This window comes from Drosophila miranda (genome assembly GCF_003369915.1).
Source record: "Drosophila miranda strain MSH22 chromosome Y unlocalized genomic scaffold, D.miranda_PacBio2.1 Contig_Y1_pilon, whole genome shotgun sequence".
Lineage (NCBI taxonomy): Eukaryota > Metazoa > Arthropoda > Insecta > Diptera > Drosophilidae > Drosophila > Drosophila miranda.
Genome location: NW_022881603.1, coordinates 16,673,800 through 16,686,825, shown reverse-complemented (window position 1 = coordinate 16,686,825; position 13,026 = coordinate 16,673,800). Strand labels below are relative to the sequence as shown.

General features: G+C 57.1%; 1 pseudogene; it reads left to right on the top strand.

Moving 5' to 3' along the window:
* The window catches only part of LOC117185859, a 39,940-nt pseudogene that overhangs the window by 22,196 nt on the left and 4,718 nt on the right, over positions 1-13,026 (top strand).

Here is a 13,026-nt window from a genome sequence, read left to right as displayed (position 1 = left end):
GCCTGATACCAGCGGCGAATCCATTTTCGCTGCTCCGTTATGTACCTTATTAAGTGCTGCTGCATCTTACCCTTTTTTTTCCACGTGGTCAACTTTTGAAAAGACCTGATCGTGCGCTGCTCCCCCCTTTATAAGGGCTCGTGCCGGTGCTCACCTTTCCCTGTAACGGTGCCTTACATGGGCCCGTGGGACGGCTCTCTCTTGCCTTCCAGCTGGCTCTCTCTCGCTCGCTCCCGTTTTGAAAGTTATCCGCGCCTCTCGCCGCGTTAACCCTAGGGTGCCCCCTGGTTTTGTTAGCTTTCCTTCGGTTCCCACTTTTTCTTCCTTTTTCTCTTTTTTTTTTTTTATTTGGCCCTTTCTACTTCCAGGTCTGGCGACGTGTTGTTTGGGTTCGCCTTGAATCTGGTAAGCCTCCCGAGTTCTTGGGTTCCTCATCTCACCTTGCCTTTCTTCCAGCCCGTCCTTGGGTTCCAGTCCAGGGTGCTGACCGATCTCCCAGCTCGTGATCAATAGGTCCTCCGACCTTTCGCCCGTGCTGCGAAACATCGGCCCGCCCCCGTGGCCAGCTCCGCCCGTCTCTGGATCGGCTTAGACGCGGATGTCACCCACGTGCCGCGCCTGGGACCCAGGGATCATCCGATTCCCCAGCCGGTAGACCGCGCACGGGCGGCATCCGCTTTTGTCCCGCCATCCCCGACGTTAGCAGCTGGCTTCGATGCCCTGGACCCGGACCCGAACTTCTGCTCATCTCGGAACCCCCTTCTCGGGTGCCCCCTCGTCCGTCGACGCACCACGCAACCCGCCCCCCCTGGGATAGTGGTAACCCGGGTATCTTCTACCTTCTTTGCCTTTGATCAGTTCCTATTGGCTGACGAGCTAATCCTCCTTTTTTTTTCTTGTAGGTCCAGCTTTATTGGTCCGCCGGTCGCCGTCTGCTGCTTAGTTTTACTGAACCTTAGTTGTAAGAGTATCCTGTACGGCCTTGACCTGCGTGGCATCAAGTTGGGCCGCCCGCTCCTCCCTTGTGGGCGATTCATGTCCTGCGTGACACGCGTGGTTCTTAGTTTTACTGAACCTTAGTTGTAAGAGTATCCCGTACGACCTTGTCCTGCGTGGCATCCAGCTGGGACTCTCCTTTCTGCCCCTGCCGTTAGTCTCTGTCTTTCGTGCTCGTCCACCCTTCTCCGTATGCCTCGCCCGTTGCCCCTCCTTGTGCGTCGTCTACGCTTCGGCTCCAGGGCCTGTTTTAGGGGTTCCTTCCCCGGGTTGTGGCTTCAGGTCCCCTATATGGGCGGTCCGCGTCCGTTTCTCGATGTCCTTCTTTAATTTACAAATGACCGGGGACACGAAATCCATTATGGTGTAGGGCCCGTCATATTTCGGGGCCAGTTTTGCCGCAAACCCTTCGGCCGCGTTGGATAGATGGTGTTGCTTGGCCCATACCTTGTCTCCAATCGTGGGTTTCCACGCTCTCCTCCTCAGGTTATAATACCTCGCCTGGTCCTGCGCCGCTCTCGAGATTCCGCCTCACCAGTTGAAACACCTCTCTCAACTTGGCCGCGTTCTCGTCCGGAGTGGGCGTGCCCTGTCCTGTGCCAAGCGCTTCGTCATCGTATAGAGCCTTTGGTAGCCTGGGCTCTCTCCCTTGGACCACGAACGCCGGCGAGTACCCGGTGGATTCGGACACCCCTGAATTTACGGCCAACATTATCTCTGGCCATTTCTCATCCCAGTTCCTCTGGTTCCCTTCGGTGAACTGAGCTATCATAGTTTTCACTGTCCGGTTAGTTCGCTCCGTCGGGTTCTCCTGCGGCGTGTACGGGGCCGTGAACTGATGCCGTACACCCATCTGCTCCAAAAACCTCTTAAAAGCTCTCCTGGTGAACTGGACGCCATTATCCGTGATCACCACCTTCGGCACGCCAAACCGGGACACGATGCGCTCTCGGAACGCTTTTGTTAGTGCTTCCGCAGTGGCCTTTCTCAAGGGGACCAACTCGGTCCATTTCAAGAACCGATCCACCATCACCAATAACATGGCATACCCATGCTTTGACCTGGGCAGAGGGCCCACGAAGTCGGCACACACCGTTGCCCACGGCTCCTCTGGCACTTGTGTCAGCTTTTTCCCGGCCGCCTTCAGTTGACTTGGTTTGTAGCGTATGCAGATTTCACACTTTCTCACGTATGTCCTCACATCTCGGTGCGTCCCCGGCCAGTAGTATCGGGCGGCTACTCTGGCCATCGTCCTTCTGCCGCCCGCGTGCCCCGCCTCCGGCGAGTCGTGATTCTCTCTTATGACTCTCTCTCTTACATCCTTCGGGACGCATAACTTCCATGATGCTATCTCCTCTTCTCCAGCTCGGTGCGGGATGTGCCGGTATATCTGGCCTGCTTCCTCGACGTAGTCCGGATATTTCCTCGGTTCCGTCCTCATCCTCTCTTTGACCTTTTTAATCCATCTGCACTCTGCCTCCGGTTCGTGTCCCTTCTCTGCTACCTCCTCGGTGGTTCTCAGGCATCGCTCCGCCAATGGCTGTCGGGACAGTGCGTCCGCCACTACGTTCAGCTGCCCTTTCCTATATGCCACTTCGAAGTCGTATTGTTGTAGCTCCAGCGCCCACCTGGCGATCCTCCCTGTTGGGCTCTCGATGCTGTTCAACCATTTCAACGCCATGTGATCTGTGACTACCTTGAAATGGTATCCCTCCAGATAGGGCTTTAGCTTTCTTATAGCCCATACAATGGCCAGACACTCCTTTTCAGTCGCCGAATAGTTCTTTTCTGCGCTATTCAGAGTCCTACTGACGTATGAGATGACCCTCTCGCCCTTCTCCGTCTCTTGCGTCAGGATCGCCCCCAGTCCGTAGTCGCTGGCGTCCGTCTGGAGCACGAATTTCTTTGAGAAATCTGGGCATGCCAACACCGGGTCTGCTGTCAGCCGACTTTTTACGTCCTCGAACGCTTGTTGCTGTTCCGTTGACCATTCCCACTTGGCCTTCTTCTTCAGCAAAGTGCTGAGGGGCTGCACCAACGTGGCGAATCCCTTTACGAAACGCCTGTACCAGGAGGCCACGCCCAAGTATTGTCGTAGCTCTTTGACACTCGCTGGCGGCTGCAACTCCTTAATGGCCGCCACTTTCTCGGGATCGGTGCAGATTCCGTCTCCCGTTACCAAATGCCCCAGGTATCGTAGCTCCTTCCTAAAAAATTGACACTTGTCCACATTTAGGCGCAAGTTTGCGTTCTTCAACCGTCGAAAAACTTCTTCGAGGTTGCGCTTGTGCTCCTCCTCGGTACGGCCGATGACAATGATGTCGTCTTGGTACGCGAACGCGTGTGGCATCATCTCGGGGCCTATCACCTGGTCCAATGCCCTCTGAAACGTAGCCGAGGCTGAGTGGAGTCCGAATGGCATCACCTTCCACTGGAACAGCCCTTTGCCGGGCACCGTGAACGCGGTGAACTTTCTACTGCCTTCCTCCAGTGGTATCTGCCAATATCCGTCCTTTAAGTTCATCAGTAGATGAACCGTGCCTCCCTGAGCTGGTCCAAAATATAGTCATCCTTGATGGACTTCGCGTTTATCTGTCTGAAGTCCACGCATAATCTCCACTTTCCCGTCTTCTTTTTGACCATCACGATGGGTGAACAGTACCGGCTCTTTGATGGCTCAATACACCCTCTTTCCAGCAGTTCGTCAACCTGTTGGTTGATTTCGGCTTTCATCTTGGGATTTTTGGGATAGTAACGCTGTTTGACCGGCTGGGCATCACTCATAGTGATCGTGTGTGTAGCTATGTTCGACACTCCCTTCAGTTCTCGGAACTCTTCCAACTCCTTTGCCAGGAAGTTTTCAACCGATCCCTCCTCCGCTCGCGTTCCGTCGGATGCGGGCTCGACAGACCCTCCCGTGTTCGCTACCACCGCCACTGACAACTTCTCCTCCAACCGCCCCTGGCGGTGGCCTCTCGCAGGGATCACAATCCTGTGTCCCGCACAGGTCACCTCTGCTCCGACCGCGGCGAGGAAATCCCATCCCAGGACCAGCTCATCTATTACTCCGGGCAACACGAGAATCGGGATTGTAACGATCTTGTCCCCGAAGGCCAGCTCCACCTCGATCTGGGAATTGATTTCCCGGCTGCGTCCGTCAGCCAGCCGCACCAGCTTCCTCGTCTCTTTCTGTCGCCTCTCTTCCCCCAGTCTACTCGCCGCCTCGCAGCTGATAAAACTGCTTGTCGCCCCGGTATCGACCGTTGCTTTCCAGTTGCTGCCCGCGATCCTCACCACCGCCGACAGCTGGACATCCTCCTCCGTGAGTTCTCCTATGAGCTTTGGGGGGCTTCGTCTTGCGACCCTGGCACGGCCCTCCGCGGCTTGGGTCGCGGGACGTTTCCCGCTTTCTGGCAGCCCTGCCCTGTCGGGGCTCCTCCCTTGCCGCACCTCCAGCAGAATGTTATAGGTCGGCCATTGCATGCTTGTGCCCAATGGCGGTCACTTCCGCATCGTCGACACGCCTGGGCTGGGTTTTTCACGAACCCAGCCTCTATGTTCGTGTTCGCTTGGTCGTCCCGCCGCGTTGGGACCGGCCTTTTTTCCCTAGTCGAATCAGAGCTGGCTGTCGTTTCGCCCTGGCAGCGGCGACATATCTCCGTTACTGCCGGACGAGCGAACGGATTGTTTGCTTTTGCCTTACTCGCCGGACACTCCCGTTGGAACTCCAGCCGGTCCCTCTCCAGAGCCTCAAATTCCTCGGCCAGCGTCATCACGTGATCCAGGTCTCTGCACCTATGTGGCCGGATGAACACCCTCAGATCGGGCATGCTGTTGTCTCTAATGAGCTCCAACTGCTCTTCGGGCGTGCATTTTAGTGGCCGCATGAGGGTCTGCATCTCCACTATGTAGTCCTTGAATGGCTCTCCCCATCTTTGCTTCCTCAACCTCACCTCCTGGAGTAATTTTTCAAAATACCCCCTCGGCAGGAAGTATGCTTGGAAGCTACGCGCAAATGCGTCCCATGTCTGCCACTGCCTGTTGTTGGCTACAAACCACATGAGCGCCCGACCCTTTAGCAGCTCAGGCATGGCTCGCGGAATTAAATTCAACTCCAACCCGTACATGTCGGCTGACCACTCGATCTGTTCCAGGAATTCGAGTGGTTTCGCCGTTCCGTCGAACCGAAACGACCACTCCCTGACCTGCTTGGCGACGTGGGCAAAACTCGAACTGGGCGGTCTCGTGGTTTGTTCATCGAGTCCCCGTCGACGATCCTTCCCTGCTCTCCCTTCTTCCAATCCCTGTGGGTTTCTCGCGCTCCCTTGCTCCGGCTGTGCTGGCCTGGTTGGCCTCTCCCCACTCTCTGCCCGCGGTCGGCTAGGCGACCGGCTTTTCACCGGGACCGCCAGGCTCGCGATGAGCTCCTCTTGGGTCTCGGACGGCCGTCTCCACAGCGTTACTTGCTCCGCACTCGCCGGCAGCGTCAGGCGCTCGTATGGATCCGCCCCGTCCTCCATCTGGGCCGCGGTCACGGCTCCTCCCGCCTTCATCTCCTAGGCCTCGAGCGCGTCCGCATACTCCGGTTCCTCTCCGTGCTTCTCTATCCACTCCTTGAAGATTCGGCGCATCTCGGTCAGCGTGCCTTCCAATCGAAGACCGCACGCCCGCGCGCACTGTACCAAGTCCTCTTTCCTCAATGAATGAACCCATCGTCGGCTCCTCATTTTTATGCCCTCGCGATACCAAACTCAATACCGCCCTTCCCAAATGCACTTTTGTCTTTTACTTGTCGAGAGGCCCCACGTTGGGCGCTAGTTGTAACGATCCGTTCTTTTCCCGTCTGATGCAGCTGGGCTGGCTCAGCGGTCGGTAGGCTCGCTGCAACAATATTTGTATGTTGCCCCGACGACAAGTAAGAAGGCACGGGTTGGGTCTTGTACTGGTATGCTAATATGCTTTATTGGTATCTTAAGTCTATCTTACGCTATTCCGACTCCGGTGCTGGTTCTCCTCGTGGTTCTCCTCTGTGGTTTCGATGAGCGTGCCGCTCCCTGGGCCCCCCACGGCGTCGCCGAGCGTGGCACCGCCGGCTCTACTGACTGAGGCTAGCGATTCTTGGCACGTGGCCCAAATCCGCCTCTCAGTCAGGCGCCTGACGCGTTCGCTCTCACTCGACTCACTTGGCTTTTCGGCCCGAGGGTGCCTCACTCCTGGTGGGATGCGCGTCAAGCGTCGCACCGTTGGTTCAAGGGATTTGGGTCTTTGGCTCTTGGCTGCACGCTCGAGTCCGCCTCTCAATCCTCACACAACGCGTTCGCTTTCTAACGTTCTTTTCCCTTCGCTTGGTCTCACTCTTGTGGCTCACTATTCACTTCACTCTTGCTGGCTCCGTTCGCTGACTGCCCCCGTTCCTGGTCGCGGCCCTCCTCTTATAGGCTCGCTTCTGCGTCGGCGCCGCCGATGCCGCCTGGCGCTAACGGCACTTTCCGCCATGCGGTGCCCGTATTTTTCCATCGGCGTTCCTTCATTCCCTTGTCGCTTTCCAACGGGACCTGGCTGGTAGCGTGATCTCATGACCATATTTGGTCATGCGCTGGGCCACTGCCGGCCCGATCCCGTCATCCCGCTGCTCTCTCTCCAGGGGTCCTCCCCTCTCATCTTGGGTCCCCGGGAGAGCTTTTCTCGGGAATTCGCCGCCTCCGGATATCCCCGGATAACGGCCGTTAGCGCCTAACCCTATACTGCCCCCTACGTGTGGGAATACCTTTCCTCACAGTATTCTCTTTCCCCACGATAGAATCTAGAACAATCGAAGCTATCTCCATTCTACACAGAAGGAAACTTGTCCAGGTAAGTGTGCCCAAGGATACCTGAACCTCCACCGCTCCTGACACTCCTCCTCCTCCTCCTTCTGGTCGTTGCAGAGCTCTGGCCAAGGAATCCGGCTACACCAGCGACTCCAACCTAGTCTTCCGCAAGAAGGAGCTGCCCGTCAGCAGTCCCCTCAGACCCGTGGAGCAGCGACAGGCCTACAAGAGTCTACAGGCAGGCGGAGAACCGCCCCTTTTCGGCTTCCGCAAGCCAGCGCCCGAGAGGCCCAGAGGTAAGTGAAGAGAGAGTCTTTCTTTTGATTTATAATCCCTAACATAAACATAAGTCGCTGGCCTAATCCACTGACTAATTCACTAATTAATCGTAATCCAAATGGTGTTGGTTCTATCGGGTCTATCGATCACTTTACTACTCTGTTGTTCCTGGTTTCGTTTCCTCTCTCACACACACACACACACACATACACACACTGCTCTCACTTGAAGTTGTTCGTTCTGTCCTCAAGGGGCAAGGATGTAGGCACCAGTTGTCCCACCAGAAAAGAAAAAGAAAAACAGCACCCACCAACAGGCACTGGCACCAACAATCCAGCAAAAAGCCGCCGCCTAATCCAAGTCTTGCCTTTCCCAAGAAATTGTGGAGGAATTCGAATTCATACAGATCACTCCGACCCTCACCAAGATACGTGTGAGCACCAAGGAGCTGGAAGAGGAAGAGGACGAGTACGAGCACGAGCACGAGCCCACTGTGCCCAGCCCAGTAATAACACAACCGCCACCACCTCCTCCTCCCCCACAACCGCCGCCGCCGCCCCTGCCAGCGCCAGCAACAAGTCACAAACGAAGCAACCCCAAGATGTTCTCGCAGCTGTCGAAGAATCTGCCCTCGTTCATTCCGCTGAGCAAGAAGCAGCAGCTGCAGCAGGATCAGGCACCTGCCCCGATGCCACCCAACCGCAGATCCTCCTGCACCAAGAGCACGGTGCGTGTGTCGAGCTCCACCAAGTCCCGTCACGAGCAGTGCTTCCAGCCCCCGGGCGGAGGAACCATCACCCTGAGGAAGGTCGCCTCTTCGACGAGCACTCGTCGTGAACCCATCTCTCGGTCGAAGAGCGCGGGCGCCGTATCCACCTTGCTGGCCACCCTCACGGCCACCAAGGAGACGCGCGACAAGGACGGCGGCGCATGTCGCGTCACCCGCGTCCAGCAGCAGTCTCGTCTCCGTTTCTTGAGTCCCAGTCGCCGTCCGACGGCCCGTCTTTTGGCCCTGCGACAATCGAGTCGCAGTCGGGTGGCCTTTGGCCGGAGCATCTCCAAGGAGCGCAGCTTTGCCGAGGAGAAGAAGCGGCTGGAGAACACGCTGCCCCCCAGCCGGACCAACTTTGAGGCCAGCACCAACATCCTGAGGGACCCCTTCCTCAAGTCCCCCCAGGAGGTGCGCGAGGCGGTGCGCTCCTATGCCACCTGCAAGGCGCACCACACGCGCAGCAAATCCCTTCCCAGACTGCGCCAGAGCACCGTGAGCACCACCACCCGACAGACGATGTGCTTCCCCCAGGTGCGCCCCCAGACCCTCATCGACTGCGGTCGCACTCTGCGAAAGGTGCTGCCCAAGAATCAGGCGAAGAACGCCTCCAACGACAGCCTGCCGCGCAGCAACTCCACCTTCTCCATCAACTCGATGGTGCGCCAGGAGTACGTGCCGATTGCCCCGCCCAAGATCTATGTGGGCAAGGCGAAGCCCAGCCCCAAGTCCAAGTCGCTGGTCCCGATGCAGAGCAGCCGCAGCGAGGGTCATGTGCCGCGCAAGAGCCAGGTAGGAAAACCATCCGCCTCCAGCAACAGCAAGGCGAAGCATCCGTGCAGTCGTACAGCGATACGGTGCGCGAGAAGACCAACTTCTGGAACGACTACAACGCCAAGCAGTCCGTCTCTATGTCCATGTCCATGTCCCTGCCACAGCAGACCGCGTCCAGTGCCACGGAGTACAAGTACTGCTCCCTGGAGCCGGAGGATGTCTACGACTATGCTGGGACCGTGCAGGATCAGGCTCCGAGCAGCTGCATCGAGGATCTGGTGTGGAAGTACGAGAACAAGGATCGCGATCGCGATCGCCATGCCAAGCCATGCCAGACGGTCACGGACATTGCCCGGCCTCAGTTGCCCCAGCCGGACTACGAGAAGTCCCTGGAGCGACGTTTCTTGCCAGCACGAGAGGTTCGCGTGCCCCAGAACCGGAGAGAGGTGCGCTCCCCCTCGCGTCGTCGCATCGATAGCCTGAGATCGAGCCAGCGGCAGGACAGGGAACAGGCCATCGCGCGGGCCAGCAGCCTGAGCAGCGCCGATTATCGCAGCAAGCGGTCTGCCGCGGCTCCAGGAAGTCTCTACCAGTGCGGAGATCTGGCCCACAGCGCCACATCCTTGACGTATCTGGAGCGGCACAGTCCCAGCTGCCGGTACCGCAACAACTGCGAGCGTTTTACGGATCTGAACCGGTTCTACAGCACCCTGGAGCGGGTGGGCCAGCTGGAGAGGACCACGTCCTCAAACAGCTTCCATCCCCTGCGCAAGGATGCGGAGCTGCTGGCCTTTGACGAGTGGCGCAAGGTGCGGCTGCACGAGCGGGCCGAGAAGGAGCTGCAGTATCTGGTGGGCAAGCTGCAGAACGACCAGCGTGAGCGTGACCGAAATGCGGGCGAAATCAAGTGGCGTCAGGAGACGGAGCAGGCCCTCAGTGCCAAGAAGAAGTCCGTGGAGGATCTGCGCGAGAACTTTGAGCAGCTGAATCTCTTCAGGCAGCACCATCAGGACTGCCAGCTACAGCCAGTGCAGCGCCAATGGCGACAAAACACTGTGGCGGATCTGGCCAGCAGAGCAGGCCTGGAGCATCGAAAAGCGATGGTAACAGACGCCACCACTGAGTTGGACCGTCACCTGGGCAACGACCTGGTCAGCACTCTGTCCAAGGATCAGATCAAGAAGATCACCCAGCAGCTGAATGAGATATATGCGGGCAACTGCAAGGGCGCCGCAGCCGTCGACGAGCAGTACGTGGTCACCGTGGAGAAGGGCTCGAAGCCAGTCGCGGGCGCCCATGCCAACACATTGAAGGTGCGCTGCAATTCGAACATCTCCAAGGAGCAGCTGATCGGACCGGTTCTGCGCAAGCGCGAGGAGCATCAGCAGCCGCAGACTCTGCCACGCCCCACGCGCAGTCAGTCGCCCGTGGTGGTGGCCAGGGAGACGCGCGAGGCCATTGCCGCCAAGAATGCCGAACTCACGCTGACCAGGGCCCCCGATGTGCCGCCCCGGCCGAAGCCCAGCGAGGTCAAGGGCCAGGCCAAGACTTGTGCTGCCCCGCCGAAAGTGGAGCAGAAGCCCGCCGAGAATATCAACCAGAAGATACAGTACTTCGAGGACCGCCAGTTCGAGGAGCCGGCCAAGACCATCTACCACGCTCGCGAGGACTCCTCGCCCGACGAGGCCGAGGTGATGCGCCTCATCGAGCACAACATGCAGGCGCGCCAGAAGGCCAGAAACACTCAGGGGCTGACCCACACGGAGCTGAGCTACTCGCTGACGGATCTGAGCGGCGTTTACGGGGAGCGACCTGCAGCACGGGTAAATTTTCACTTGCACAGCCCCCCGCTGCGGCCACCCGACGACACGGCAGAGGCAGAGCTTCTCAGCTTCGAGAATGGTTCGCCCGGGCCAGGAGATGCCAGCCTTGAGCTGTACGACAGCCAGTCCTACTACCGCTCGAGCAGCCTCTCGCCCCAGTCGCAGGTGTCGGCCTGGTCGAGCTCCTACCTGCAGCGGGTCTACACCGGCGAGGTGCAGAAAATGCGACAGCACTTCGAGGGCATCCACCGGGTGGCGGAGATGGAGCAGCAGTCCAACGAACAGTGCAGCGATTTTTTGGGCTTAGCCCGCTGCGGAAGGCGCGCAGCGATCCTGAATTTGGTGCGCTTCGGGCACCGCTACGGAGGCGGAGCCGCAGAAGGAATCATCGCTTGCGCCAGGAAAACAATACCTGGCAGACACGTCAGTCGAATGACGATCCACAAGATTGACCTACGCGGGGCCACACCCTCGCCTGAACGCGGTCGAAGGCGTCAGCGCAGTGCCCAGGATCGACTCATGCCGCACATCGATGTCATCAGCAAGACGGCGGCGCTCAAACGGGAGCTCCAGCGTCAGCCCAAGCCGGCTCGGAGCCCCCTGCGCAGCCTCAGCAGCAGCAGCAACTACATCGAGCGCCTGCGCATGCGCTACGAGTCGCCAGACCCCGCTGAGTCGCAAACGCGAACAATCAGCTATCTGTCCACGTCGCATCCGGATCTGAGGGACGTGCACGACATCTCGCCCCACCTATGTGCCGACTGGGTGGCCCACAAACACCCACAGCCCACAGACCAGCCACGGCCGAGGCTGCCAAGGGCTCTGCCCAAGAAGCCCCAACGGGTGGTCCCACGCGCCAGGTCCACCTCGCCGCCCCGTCCGCCCAAGTCGCCGCGTCACCAGCAGAGCTGCCAGCTGACCAGCTCCCTGCGCGGCGACTATGACGACATCTTTGCCAATCAGAAATTCGATCCGAGGATGCATCGCCCCAAGGCACGCTATGTGCCCGATGGCGCAGAGCCGACGAGGAGCGCCACCGGCGCTGCTACTGGGGGTGCCACCTTGGAGCGCCTCAAGAAGACGATGGCGGTAACGTTCAAAGGTGATTAACTGGTGATTAGCGAACATCTTCCAGGGAGCAGTGGGTCTTGTGTGGGTTGGGTCTGGGAACTCTAACTAGGACAACTTTTACGCTCCGCTATGCTTCGGTTGTCGCCTAATCTCGTAGAGCTGCTGCTTTTGGTACCGCTTTAGGCTATAGGGTCTCCTCCCATTGGCTGTAACTATTCGAAATTATCTATCCCTGACTTTTATGTGTTATCTGTAATCGTTGGCGCAGATCCCGACTCGTACGCGCCCCCCATTCCCCCACAGCCGCCAATCAAGGGCCTGTACAGCTCCACCTACGACCTACCGTACAGCACTGACACTATCGATGGCTCAGGTGAGAGATTAAGTTGTTGTCCAGACCCCAGAGCGTCGGGGTCGGTCACGCCTATTACCCGCCAAAGTTTTTCAGATGTGCTAAAAAATATAAATGCTGTTTGTTTGGGGGTACTTTTTTTTAAGTAACGGCTATACGGATGGATTTTACAGCACCTTTTGCCATCGATAATTAATCGCCGTGTCGATTAGTCGATCTTGTTATATTTTCATTATTCGTCCTTCAATCAGCTTATATTAAAGACGCAGCTCAAGAGAGAAATGTGGCACAGCTACTGCACATGAAAAGGAATTTCTTATGAACAATTAGCGATGTGTTCTAAAACTAATGTTAAGAGTGTACAGAATATTTTTATTAAACTATGGGAGAAATTCTCTTTACAAAATTAGAGCAGAAAACTGATCAGCAAAGGAGATTGCTGATGAAAAGCCAAAAGTTTTAGTTGCTCTTGTTTTCAAGTGATATCATATATGCTGATGAAGAGTACTTATATAAATATATGTATACAAATATATGTACAATGTACATACATACGTATGTACATATATGAGATTGGAAACTCTACCTTCTGGCTGTTATACACCCACACAAAACTAATATGTATATTTGTGCCACATGCCACATCTGTATATTTGTGCCACATGCCACAACATAAACTTAAAGGAGTTCCCTTTACTGCTCAATAAAATCCCTGTTAGGTCACCAGCTACGCCCCTGCTGCTGCCGCGCACTGCCATCAATGACCTTTGCAAAACTAAAAGCTTTTTACTACCGCAGCAGCGGACAACGAATTTCCGCAATTGGTGCAATTTCGCTTTGAAGGCGCGCCGGACATTAGTTGGGCCAAATTAATCGATATATCCATTGAAAATGCCGGCCACGCTGACGCTGACGCGACGCTGAAACTGACGGAGCTGACCTGCTTATCAAGCACTCAGCACCAAAAGGCACCTGAACAACCACCAGCACCACCCCACCCAGTTGGGTAGGTAAGGGAGCCACCCTGTGCAAGCTCACCTTGCCGGCGGCGGTCGTCGGACAACCGACGACCCACGTTGCCATGGCCAAGACAGTGCGTCAACAAAACAAACCCCGCCAGTGGAATACCTGGAATACCTGTCGTGGTCGTTA